This window comes from Gavialis gangeticus, unplaced genomic scaffold (genome assembly GCF_001723915.1).
Source record: "Gavialis gangeticus isolate Ggan-Ray unplaced genomic scaffold, GavGan_comp1, whole genome shotgun sequence".
In the NCBI taxonomy this organism is placed as follows: Eukaryota; Metazoa; Chordata; order Crocodylia; family Gavialidae; genus Gavialis; species Gavialis gangeticus.
The window spans coordinates 108,270,831-108,284,720 of record NW_017729031.1 but is presented as its reverse complement, the minus strand read 5'-3'; the positions used below and the strand labels follow the sequence as shown (position 1 = coordinate 108,284,720).

At 44.6% G+C, this 13,890-nt stretch overlaps 1 protein-coding gene across 1 annotated transcript in view; it reads right to left on the bottom strand.

Moving 5' to 3' along the window:
- The window catches only part of MYO1D (myosin ID), a 298,270-nt gene that overhangs the window by 231,360 nt on the left and 53,020 nt on the right, over nucleotides 1-13,890 (bottom strand). The window lies entirely within an intron of this gene.

The window sequence follows — 13,890 nt, the reverse complement described above, 5'->3', positions numbered from 1 at the left end:
TTAAAAAAAAAAAAAAAAAAAAAAAAAAAAATCATGCTCCAAGCAGTCACCTATCAAGGTACAGAGATGACACTAGGTAGCAGCAAGAGAAAGAGCAAGTGCATAGTTTAGCACGCATCAGAAAGTGTATGCGTGTGTGGGGGGGGGATGCCGCAGAAATTGTCACCTTTTAGAAGAGAAATATCCAAAAAGCCATCAGTTAAAGAACAAAAGAAAAAAAACATCAACAAAGATTACAAATACAGGTACAAGTGGAAAGTACACAAAGAGCTGACAGGCAAAGTCAAATAGCAAAGGTAATTAATCTTTATGGGGAAATAAAGAAAGTGGGAGCAAAGATTAAAAAGTAACCTAGGTTTTTCCACCCACACTCATCATTTGGCTTTGAAATAGAACAGGTGCACAGGATGCCTCTCCTCCAAGTGTGGAGGTAGGGAACTGTTCTCTTCTAGTCACTCCCTTTCTTCTCTAGGTTGTGTGGATCAACTCCATGATTAGCTACAGGTCTCTACATCTCTCCTGTACTGAGTTTAAATGGACCTCAATAGGTGTCCACACTTCATTACCAGGGGATAAGCCAGTGGATTTGAATATTTTTACCAGTAAATTCAGGGACAAAATACAAGTCAAGCCAGGCCAGGTCAGTGGCTTGGCAGAAATCCACATCATGCAGGAGATATGGGTTTTGATTTCTAATCTTTGGATCACTGAAGCCTAAAAACTTCAAATGGCAGCCACAGCCCATAGTACAAGGACTGGCTCAACCTGCATTCCTCAACAGCAAGTCATCCTCCCAGAAAAACTGCAGTAGCAATAACATGCTGCCACTAATTCAGAAGTGTCAACTGAGCAGAACTGGAATGATCCTTGGGTTCTTGGACCACGACCTGTATTTCCGCACAGAGGACTTGCTCAGGTGGGATGGGCTTCACCTCTCCCCAAAAGGTAAGCATATTTTTTCTTCCAAGCTGGCTGATTTCATACAGTGAGCTTTAAACTAGGTTCGCCGGGGGATGGGGACGCAGAGGAACATGAGGACACTTTGCTGTCAAGCCAAGTGATGAGCACAGGTAATACCCAGGTAAGTGACAGGGACCAGGGCAGACTTAGGAACAAGGGGGCAGCATGGGCACCTACAGGAGGCCTCAAATGCCTCTACGCAAATGCTCAAAGCATAGGGAATAAGCAGGAGGAACTCGCCCTCCTGCTACCTAGCAAAAACCCAGACCTAGTAGGGCTCACAGAAACTTGGTGGAATTCTACCCACAACTGGGCAGTGGACATCCAGGGATACAGGCTGCACAGGAGGGACAGAGCAGGGAAAAAGAAGAGGCGGGGGAGGTAGAGCACTATACATCAAAGAGCAATACATGTCCTCAATGATCAGGATGGGGTTGGAGGAGGGGCAAAATGAGGTGCTCTGGGTAAGAATGCAAGGGGGGGCATAAGGAAAGGGACTTGTTAGTGGGTGTCTATTACAGACCGTCTCACCAGGGGGATGAGCTGGACCTGGAATTCTCAGGTCAGCTCCTGGAGGCTGTAAGGAGAAGGGATGTGGTTGTCATGGGCGACCTAAACTACCCAGACATCTGCTGGGAGAAGCAGTCAGCCAGGTCCGACTGCTCACGTAGGTTCCTAGCCGGGATTCAGTACCTCCACCTAACCCAGGAGGTGTATGGTCCCACCAGGGGAAATGCCTTGCTGGACTTGGTCCTTGCCACAGGCAACGACCTGGTGAGGGGTCTGCAGGTACTCGACCACCTGGGCAACAGTGATCATCGCCTGCTGGAATTTACTATCCAGCACAGGGTGGTGAAAGCAAGCAGCAAGGCAGAGGTCCTTGACTTCAGGAGGGCCGATTTCTGTAAGCTAAGGTTGGTAGGAGAGGCATTGGGGTCTCGGAGCTTCAACGAGATGGGAGTCCAAGATGGGTGGCTGGTCCTCAAGGAGATGATCCTCTGAGCTCAAAGGAAGTCGGTCGCAATGCGCACCAAGGGGGGCAGGAGTGCTAAGAAGCCCCCATGGCTCAGAAAAGGCATCCAGGGATGCCCGAGGGCAAAAAAAGGAGGCATACAAACAGTGGAAACAAGGGGCTACCACCAAGCAGAATTACACCTCTGTTGCTCGCGACTGCAGGGAGGCTGCTAGGAAGGCCAAGGCAGAGATGGAGCTAGGGCTAGTGACCAGAATTAAGGATAACAAAAAGTCCTTTTTCAAATACAGAAGGGAGTAAGAAGGTGGCACCGGGTAATGTGGGGCCCCTACAGGATTGGTTTGGCAATCTGGTGATTGCAGCAAACAAAAAAGCTGACCTCTTCAGCGAATTCTTTGCCTCCATATTCCTGAACAGAGACCGAGACATCTCCCCCACTAGAACTGCGGACAGACCCAGGGGCAGCACCGCCATGCCTAGGGTCAGGGATGACCTAGTTAGGGAACTTTTGGAGGGGCTGGATGTATTTAAATCAATAGGTCCAGATGCTCTTCACCTGAGGGTGCTGAGGGAATTGGCAGGGGTCATAGCCGGGCCTCTAGCACAGCTCTATGAGTGCTCGTGGGGCACCGGCCAGATACCAGAGGATTGGAAAAGGGCCAATGTGGTACCCATTTACAAAAAGGGGAGGGAGGAAATTATAGGCCAGTCAGTTTTACCTCAATCCTTGGGAAAACCTTTGAGAAAGTAATCAAGGAGCACATCTGCAAGGACCCAGCAGGGGAGGTAATGCTCAGGGGCAATCAACATGGGTTCACTAAGGGTAGGTCCTGCCCGACTAACCTGGTTTCTTTTTATGATCACGTCACCAAGTCCCTGGACAAGGGTGTCAGGGTGGATGTTGTATTCCTGGACTTTAAGAAGGCCTTTGACACGGCTTCCCACCACATTCTCTTAAGAAAAACTAGGTGACTGCGGCATTGATGCCCACACAGTGAGATGGGTGGCAAATTGCCTAGATGGTCACACCCAGAGAGTGGTGGTGGACAGGTCATTTTTGAACTGGAGGAATGGGCAGTGGAGTCTCCCATGGCTCGGTCCTGCAGCCTGTACTGTTCAACATCTATCAGTGATCTGGATGTGGGTGTGGAATACATGCTGTCCAAATTCACTGACAACACCAAGTTGTGGGGCGAGGTGGGCACGCTGGAGGGGAGGGAGAGAATCCAGCTAGATCTAGACAAATTACAGAGGTGGGCGGATAAAAATAGGATGGAATTCAATGCAGACAAGTGCAAGGTCCTGCATCTAGGGAGAAGGAACCAGCAACACACCTATAGACAGGGAAACACCCTTCTTGTCAACACAGTGGCAGAAAGGGATCTTGGAGTCATTGCTGACTCCAGGATGAACTTAAGCCACCAATGCGAGGAAGTGGTCAGTAAGGCTAACCGCACCTTGTCGCGTATCTACAGATGCATCACAAGGAGGTCCAAGGAGGTGATACTCCCCCTCTGTGCGGCACTGGTCAGGCCACAGTTGGAGTACTGCATCCAGTTCTGGGCGCCGCACTCCAAGGAGGGATGTGGCTAGCATTGAGAGGGTCCAGAGGAAGGCCACTCACATGGTCAAGGGGCAGCAGGGCAGGCCCTATGAACAGAGGCTAAAGGGCCTGAACCTATCCAGTCTCCACAAGAGAAGGTTGAGAGGGGATCGTGCAGCCATTTACAAAAAAAAAAAACTCACCAGGGGGATCAGTGGGAATTGGGTGAGGCTGTTCCCCCAGGCACCACCCAGGGTTACTAGGAATAACAGCCACAAGTTGTTAGAGAGAAGGGTCAGGCTGGACATCAGGAGACATTACTTTACAGTTAGGGCTGCTAGGCTCTGGAATGGGCTCCCAAGTGAGGTGGTACTCTCTCCTACCTTGCGAGTCTTCAAGAGGAGGCTGGACAGATATTTGGCTGGGGTGATCCAATATGGCTGGGGTGATATGGCCACTGCACCTGTTGTTGCCCAGGGCAGGGAGTCGGACTTGATGATCTGTTTAGGTCCCTTCCGACACTAAGCCCTATGAAACTATGATCCATGTGTATAAGAAACTGAGGCACCGTTTTTTCTTCCCCTTTCACTCTGCCCCCTTCAATACAGTTAGGAGAAGGAAAAGTTATTTGCTTTATTGCTGATGACATTTACTAGTACCCCTGTAGAAAGGAACAGGTTCAGAAGACATAACGATTGTTGTACTAACACTAGGGTTACCATACACCCATGTTTTCCCAGGCCTATCCTCTTTTTGGATCCTCCGATCTCTGTCCAGGCAGTTTTTTAAAATATCATCAAATGTCTGGGATTTTGGTTTGCTCAGCATCAATGCGTTTCCTGGCACTTCCTGGCTCACCCTAGCAAGAAGCTGCAGGGAGGGTAAGGCACGGGATATCATGTGCGTGTTGCATGCAGCCGGGATGCAGCCATGCAGGTTGTTGGGAACAGCCCTGGCACCTGGATGCAGGTAAATCTACAGGGAGAGGGGACTGGGGGGGAGTGATGAGAGAGACATGTGTAGAGGGGCCAGTGCAAAAGAGGGAAGATGTCCAGACACTGGGGTGCAGCAGGGCAGGGGGGAGACACCTGCCCCTCCAGCAGGGAGCTGTATGGCCAGGCCAGTGCCCTTGCTTGCAGGGAAGGGGTAGCTGGGAGATATTGCAGGGCTGTGGGGACCAGAAAGCTGTGGGTCAGAAGGGAGGGGCCACTGGCAGGACTGGGGGGTACTGGCAGCACCAGGGGGCTGCAAGTCAGGAGTGTGGGGCACCAGCAGAACTGCAGTTGTTGGGGGGGAGGGGGGCTGTGGCTTGGGAGTGAGGGGCAATGGAATATGCAGGGGCAGGGTACTGGCATATCACTGTCCCCCCACAATCGTATACCACCACCTTCCATACCCCACCCACAACAGGTGTCTTTTTTTATTACTGGGCATATGGTAACACTAACCAGCAAGATCAATAGCATTTATTTATTAAAAAGCGTAGTATATCACTCTCCCAAGTAATGTATATTAGGTTGTACATGTATTAGAATGCCGAACTATTGTGTATAGTTGAACAAAATCTGTTTGTTAATGCTACCCTCAAATGCCAAGGTAGAGGCACATCAGACAGATTTTTCTTTGTAGATGTTCAGAGACTCCTTTTACTGTCAGCTGGCCATGAGTTACTGATGCTCAGATGATCCATTGTTTTGCTAAAAAGAAATACTCTGCATTTGTTAAATGCACGCCCAGTGCTGATGTGTGGACATTGCTGGAAACTCCTGAATACAGCATTGTTTGGAATCAGGGCTTTTGGATGCTAGATCAAATCTAACTGAAAACACACCCAAGAATCATCTTGCAGTGGTAGAATATGGAAGGTATTCTCTTGTGACCATACCAAAAGGCTTAGATGTTTCGTAAGTGGCACTCCAAAATTAAATGCGTGTCCTTTAAGCTGCTTCAAACCAAACAACATGGTGCTCCACCAGTCTATTTTTGTGCCCACTTAGGGTTTTTCAAATATCATTGCCAACACAATGTGTCTGCCTGTAGCAGTGATCATCCATTACAGCTCATGTAGGCAGGAATGCATAGAACGATGTCCTTCTACAGCAAAGCAGGAAAATTTACAGCTCTATTTTCAGTCATGAGAGACTAGACATTACAGAATAGCTTAAAAATTAAAAACTGCAATTGTGTTTTATACTAGGCAAAGACCCAAAAGCCAAAACCACAAGCTCTCATTGGCTATAGAAGAGCACTATTTTAAAGTATCCCAGTGCAGCGCCAAAATTCCAGGTAAAGCACATATTAAGATGCACTGCTCACTGCAAGCCACTCTACAGAGTACCACCAACATTTTCCTGAAGGGCAGATACTTCTTATTGAAGTCTGGCTCAGAGAAGAAAAAAAATACAGAGTTTCACAGGCACTACATAAAAGGATTAAAAAAAATGCAAACCAAAAAGCAAGTATGGTTCACCAAAATATGCCTCCTAAATGATCAACTTGCAGAGCAGCAAATACTAGTGCTCAACATACATACAGCAGCTTTTCCCCTTTCATGGAATACTGCTGAACATCCCAGTGGCACACACCTCTCTCTCAAAGAAAGCTTTCCAGCCTTTTGAAAGTGCTGCATACTATCAGTAGGGAAAAAGAGTTGTACAGGCAACAAGACTGTTTCAAGGAAAATTTCACACCATCTATTTCTCGTCTCCAGCATCAGCACTATTCCAAAAGCAGCTATTCTAGAATGTAAAGCTAAGAGAGGGTTCACAATCTTAAGAGTATCAGTGTTAAAAAAAGAGGCCCAGTAAATAACTGAGTCCAAGATTTTTGTTTTTCCAATGAAAAGCTACTAATGCCTTATAGAAAGCTCTGTTTTAGGAATAATTCTGGAGTATGAATTTCTTTTATTCATTTTGCCTTTTCATTAGAGCTAGAGTAGTTTGTTTTCATTCGAAGTAATAAACCTGACCTCACAGCCGGGTGCTGTGAGAGATTATAATATCACAAACAGAGAATTATGACCTCAAGGAGGGAATGAGAAGCCAAAAGTGGAGAATGTAAGGCAAACAAGTATTTTAGCATGCAAGAGAAAATAGGAAGCCTGCTCATATTTTGCATGGTAGAAAATAAAGGCAGAACAGATTTACACCATATATAAAAGTAGAGATACATATCTACTTTAGTTGGCTTCTCTCTCTCTACATTTACACAATGTGTATTTTATATCTACAACAAGCAAGAAAGCACACACGCACACCTCTAAGAGGCAGGGTAGATTCACAGCATCAGATGAAGTGAGCTCTAGCCCACAAAAGCTTATAATATAATATACATACAGTGAGAACCCACTGCCCTAAAAATACAAGGATTGGACAGTTTTTATGATGCATTTTTATACATCCCACTCCCTAAAAACAAAGTGAGTGATACTTAGTAGGGAGTCCTCTGATCTTAGTGAACAAGTAATGGTCTCCCTAGATTATGCATGTCTGTATATGCTTATCTGGCATCCACTGCTGTGGATATATGCTCATATACATGAGTCAGATAAAAGGCAGGGTGGATTCACAGCATCTGAGGAAGACAGCTCACGCCCATGAAAGCCTGTGCTATATGTATATTTAGCTTAAGCTATATATGCACATACACATATACATAGCACAAGCATATATTCAAGCTAAATATACACATAGCACAGGCTTTCATGGGCGTGAGCTCTCTTCCTCAGATGCTGTGAATCCACCCTGCCTTTTAGCTGTGTTTAGGCTGAAGTCAGGTATCTGCTAGTACAAAATAAAGTACAAATATTAGCCTTGTTGTAGTTGACTTGCATGGCACTTCCCATTTTCTAATTTTGGGCCTTGTTTTCATGCATTTCTTACTCATTTAATTTTTAATTAGGAGTCACTATCATTATAAGGCCTCAGAGTGAAATAAAAATAATCAAAACAGATTCAAGATTGTATTTGCATTGAAAGTCAAAGTTTTAACAGTACTTCACCTTTAAATTCTGAAAGAAAGGGACTGACAGAAGCACAATCATTTTATTCATGCCCCTGATTTATCCATCATTCAAACCAACCATAAAAGAGTGACACATTTAAAAAAAAAATGTAAACTGTATTAAACTGCCAAGCAAAAATAATTAAAAAAAAACCACTGGCAGCAGGGAAAGTAAAAATTGAGTTTAAAAGTGTTTAAATAACCCAACCCATTTACATAAAACACTCAGGATTTACATGTTGCTTCACAAACCCTCAACCCAATTTAAGTCAAAGTTTTTAGAAGTCATTTAAAACAAATTTAGAAAGCCATTATTTGAACTGACTCATCACAATTAATGTTAATTTTCTAGCTCAGATTAGTCAAATGATCAGTCTTTACAGTGGTAATGTACAATAAGTTACAGTGATTCTACATCATCCAAGTGTACCTCATTTTTCTTGAATTCCATAGACTGGAATCAAATCAATTACTTCAATTAAAAAAAGCTGTGCCTCTGGTTATTCTTTTGGTTTCATATTATAATCACCAGTTCCTATCCTTCCTTTATTTTTGTCTTTTACATCAATCCTCTGCGGCAGGGATCTGAAATATATTTTTAAAGCACTGAGCACAACAGACCCACTCCTAATTAAACCCTTAAGCAGTACCACAGTACCCTTATTTTTCATGACAACTGCCCAGAAAGGTTGCATATATTTTTAAGTTTCTTCCTATTCTTTGAGCAGTCATTGATTACATGACTCCAAATAGGATTCAGGAAATAAAATCCCTCCTGTCATCTGTAGTAATAAGGTTTTAATCACAGGCTTCACTAACAACATAGCAGAGAAGCAGGGGGAAAAAAGGAGGAATGTTTCCAGCTTAGCAAAACTGACTCAATGCTATCAGGGAAAAATAGATCTTAAAAATACTTCCCTTCCCAAAACACACACACACACCCTCATGTATTTTTAAAGCTCAGCAAGCAACATGGCCTTGTTAAAGAAAGACTGTGTCCAACACACTTTGATCTTTTAAATACAGTACAAAGAACCAAAAAAAAGGAGTCATGCCAGGCTTCAGCAGAAGGGAATCATCATGATAGCACAAAACAGAAGATCAGTGAAACTTCATAACTCATGCTAGCAGAGGGAGTTTACCCACCAGGCTCACCTCAGCTGAAAGTAGGAAAGAGTTTAAAAATTGCATAAATAATATGATTTTGCATAAACTGCCAGAAACAAAGATTCTGTAGATATTTAGAAGACTTGTTGATTCAATAAAGGGAGTTTTGGACCTCAGTAACAAAGATTCCCCATTATAATCTATTCCTTTAGCAATGTTCAAGGGCAGTCTAAGCTAGTGGAGGCCAATCTTTGATAGGTGTGCCAAAGTGGCATTGCACATTCTGATCCCTTTCCTTTACCAGGAAGTGCTCCTCTGCTTAACCTGCCACTTGGTTTTCTGCTTCTTACTTTATCTGCCACTATATTTTCTATTCCCTCACCAATGCGTCATATGCCACAAATAGGCTGCCTCTGCCACTTGTGGTTGGCTACCTCTGGTCTACATACATGTCTTCTGCTGTTAGGTTCTAATGAGATGGGTAAGGGAAGGCCTGATGGTTCATAAAGCAAGGAGCTGGAGGAGAAAAAGAGAAATTCTATTCAATCTCCCCTTATGAATTGTGAGCAACCCAGAAAGTCTTTAAAAAGTCTTGGTGCTGGTTACCTCCAAGTTAGAAAGCTTAGAGCCTACCAATAGTTACATCATTTATTTCTCTCTCCTTGACAGATTCTACCCTCTTCCACTTAACACACTGAGATTTTAAGGAGATGCAGCACAATTGAAATCTCAGCCTGAATACTCATGCATCATACGTACAATTTATCTTCTGTTATGGGAGATTTCATAGGCAATTTAACCATATGGATTGCTAACACGTTCCAATATAAAAAGATTCCTGTCATCTCTGAGAAGTTTTAAAACACCTTCACTGTTTGCAGCAGGCCTTTGGAGTTTGACAGGGAGGAAGTCCTGAAGCCAAAGTGCTTTTTCTTTGAACAAAGAAATTGTTTGGATTTTGCTCTCTCCAACCCATTTCCCCATTCATACCAACAAATCATTTTGCACCATATGACCACACATGGCATATCCTCTATTATACAGAGGCAACACATTTACCTGCAATATATTCCATTAAGTGCTCTACTAAAACTACTACTCCCTGCTTGCATAGGTAAAGGAAAATGGAGCTGCTAAAACACATACGCAGGCATCTGTGGGATCAAGATGGCATGTACTACACTAAGATCTTTCTCTAAAATCTGAATACTGGTTGAACAGTCATTCAGTTTAAAAAGATGCATGTAGAGTCTCTAGATATAATGGAATGGTGCAGGATTACAGATAAAGCGTTTAAATGCTCCATTCACAGCCCTTCCACAGAATGCCAACCCTCTGCGAAAAGGAAAGTGGACTCCTTCCCTCCCCTAAATATTCAGTGGCTACTTGCAGGAAAAGACGTAAATTTTAAGTATTTCCAGTTTGCTGCTTTGTTCTTTGTTCTCTTTTTTAAAGAAGTTTGACACTTAAAGTGTATAAGCATCATCACGTGCACATCTTGGCCCTATTACAGTTCATTGAAATATTCCTACATAAAACATTAATGAATACACAGTAGCAATGTTAACTCAATGAAAACCAAAGAAATACAAAGAAATAAGCAGTTTGATCATTCTGTGCCCTACCTCCACTTCATCCACCAATTCCCTTTCTTAATTTCAAAGTTTCAACTAAAGGTCACAAAAATGCAGAAGGGGAACAAATTCTTCTCCCCTATTTTTGTTTTGTTTTGAAGTAAACTCATGGTCAAAACTCCTGTGGTTCACCATAAAAAAAAGAAGTAGAATCTACCAGCTATGAGTATACTCATTGTATAATGACTGCTAACTGGGTAGAGAAAAGTTTAGACAGATGGAGAATACAAATGGCTGCTTTAACCCTTTTTTTGTTCACCTACTCAATATCTTTTAGTATTCTCCACTCAACACCCCCAAAAAATGTGAGGTTCTTCAATTTAGAGGGACTATATATACACAGAATATACAAGTGAAGTTCCCCCCTCCCCCCCAAAAAAGGTGGGGGGATGCATATTGAGAGATTTCTCCCATGAAAGATAGAAAACATTTTGCTTGAATTTAGAGTACGTTTAAATATTATTTTCTGCTCCCACTTGAAAAAGGCTGTAGACTTTGAATACAAAACAGAAAACAGATCAGGCAAGGATGATGCCCACAGCTTTGTGGTATCACAGAGGTAACTCATGATCAGAGGATGGTAGTGTTAGAGTGATGTTGTAGGCCATGATGGTCCAAGAATTATGCAAGAGCCATAATTATTAGAGGATGCTCTTTCAGTAACAACTAGAACTACCTTGGGCTGCAAATGCAGTTCTTTAATCACTTTTTGGCAATTAGAACTTCCAGAACAATGGTTCTTAACCTTTTTATACTAAACAGCCCCCCCTTAGGCTCAAGGCATCCTTCAGAAAATGCCACTCTTAGTTTTCACTCCATTTTTTACTACAGTAAAATAACAGAAAGACCACAACAGCTCAAAACGCTTTTAATACTATCCATTCCTATCTGAATGCCTCTGGGTTTGTCTTGTGAATCATGCTTGCACACTGAACAGTATTAACACCGAGTGGCACCCTTGAAAGGATCTCAAGACACCTAGAGAATCACGGTTCTAGAATGACAACTAGTTCATCACCACTCTGGTTTCCTGGCCAAACGTTGATAGTGACCTCAATATTACCATTCTGCTAATCTAGTGAATTGTGTCATCCACCCAGTTTCTCAGCCACTAAAAAGTGAACCAGCACCACAGACTTGATTAAAAATTCATGATCAGTATTGTTCCTCCCATCCCCGAGCCTCAATTCAACTCCCTTCACTATGAAAAGAGCCTGATTAACACACTTGAGGATGTTTATTACAATTTCAGTAAATTAACCCATTTTGTTTCTTCTCTACAATCAGTTCACTTAGAACTTTGTTTTTCTGATCACTTCAGAGCCTTGCAAGACCCTTCTTTAGGAACAAGCATAGAAGATTGCCACAAAAGAGTTTCCAGAATAGTAATTTCCAGAATCTCTTCAATTGTTGTGCTGCTTCCTTTGCCAGAAAAATGGAATTGCTAGTGCACACAGGGTTCAATTTGACTGGCTAATCATCTGGGCTGCTCCATATAGTGATAAGAATACTAATAAGGTGCCCATATTAGTGCTCCAATTATTACACTTAAATCTGAGCAATACCAATAACACCAGCAACGTTGAGAGAAAGAAGACTGTGAGCACTGGCAGGCTTGAGGCGCGCTCAGTAGAACAAAGCAAAGTGTTGCTTAGCACATTTCATATGCATTACAGAAATTGCCAAGTAATAAGATTTGGCCAGCAAATCCAGACTGACATTAGGAGAGGACGATGCTCAGAAGTGCAAGGCAACTCACAAACAGCACCACAGGAAGCTTATTAGCTGCGACTATAACACAAAACAGACAAGCTAGCAGGAGTTTTGACCTCACTGTTTATTATGAGAATCAAGGTATTTCAACTATAGTAATTGAACAAGACAAACTCATACATTTCAATGGAGAGTCCAAAACGTATATAGATATGCAAGCAGTTCTGCCAGACACTCCTATGCAGAGTTGTGGTGGATTATAAGCATTTTCTTCACAGCCGGCACTGGACAACCTATAACCATTTAAAAAAAAAAAAGGCAAGATGGAAAAACGAACAAATATCCTTTGTAAGGCTCCAGAGGAAGTAAAGCCAAGTACAGTAAAAGTAACTACAAAACTTACAGCTTTACAGTAAGCTTGTTCCAATAAACAACACAAGATCAGAAAGTCCTACAGAGGGTATGGGGTTTGATATAAGTTGTATATAATAATGCACTATACATCTATAATATAAAGCTGAGATGGACTTGTGAGGCCTCCAACAATATTTGCATAATTCTGAAAGTCAAAGCCATCCAATGTTTGTACAGACGGTACCACAAGAATGTGTTGACCCCATCTATCCCTGCAGTGTTCTGATAAACAAGGGCACACAAACATTTTCACATCCAATACTAATTTTTCCACTGGCTCAAGATGATTCATTGAGAAGAGACTTTAAAAGCTTTGTAAACAGAGGACCATAAAACCTTTTGATCCCATCCAGTAGGTGTACCAAAAAACTCCGAGATCTTGATGTTCAGTTAAAAATCAGGGGCGAGCAATTATCGGGTGGAGGGCCGCTTACCCAGTTTTGGCAAACTATTGAGAGCCACATGGGTAGCATGCCCCTTGGTCACCATCTTGGGACCAATGCCTCAGGGCCAGCACCTGTGGGACCAAGAGTGGGGTGCAGGCTGGCAGGAGTCTGTGGAGCCAGGCTGGGCTGCACCAGCAGGGAGAAGGGGGAGCTAGCCCAGCTCCATACAGCCCCTGCCAGCCAGGACCCTGTACCCCTGCTGCTCTGCTCTGGGCCTGCTGGCACTGGCCCCAGACACCAGTGTGGGCCCCGTGTACCCACTCACTCCCAGTGGCCCACAGACCCGTGGTACAAGTGGGGGGGGGCAGCGTGCAGCCTCGACCCCTGCTCCCCAGCAGGGGATGAGCTGGTGCTGAGTGTGGGGAAGAGAGTGGCCCCTCCCTTGCCCCGTAGCCCACACTCCCTGCTGCAGCTGCTCACAGCCCACGCAGGGCTGTGCTAAGCAGGCACAGGTAGCCCCATGCGGGCTGCATGCGGCTGCAGCGTGGGGCGCTGGCCACAGGGTGGGCAAGGGGCCGCTTTTCTTGTGCTCAGCACCAGCTTGTAACCTGTCCCTGCTGCCAGCCTGGGCCCCGTGCCAGCTCCCGGCTCACCTGTTGGGGCTGCGCACAGCAGCAGCAGCGGCCCCCCGGCTTGTCGTGCCAGGCAGTGTTTGCCACTACCACCTCTGGGCTGCCCAGTGCATGAGCTCCGAGTGGGCAGCAGCAGCAGCAGCAAACACTGCTTGGTGCGGCAAGTGGCTGGTACCCCGCATTGCAGCTGCTTGCAGACTGCATGGGGCTGCCTGTGCCTGCTCAGGACAGTCCTGTACGGGCTGCAAGCAGCTGCAGCGGGCAGCGCAGTCCATGGGATGGGTGAGGGACTGCTTTTCCCTGGGCGCCTTCTCTGCCCGGGGTCCTCCCTTACCCTTCCCCCACTTACCTGAGCTTCCTGTGCCAGGGCAGCCACGTGGTCCCAGGCCAGAAGACCCTGCTGGGACTTCCAGCTAGGGGGGTGGGGCTGGGCAGGCTCTGCTGTTGCGGGAGCCCACCAGGCTTCCCCTGCCAGAAACCAAGGACAGATCAATATTCAAATTTTCTGATTTTTTTTTTTTTTTTT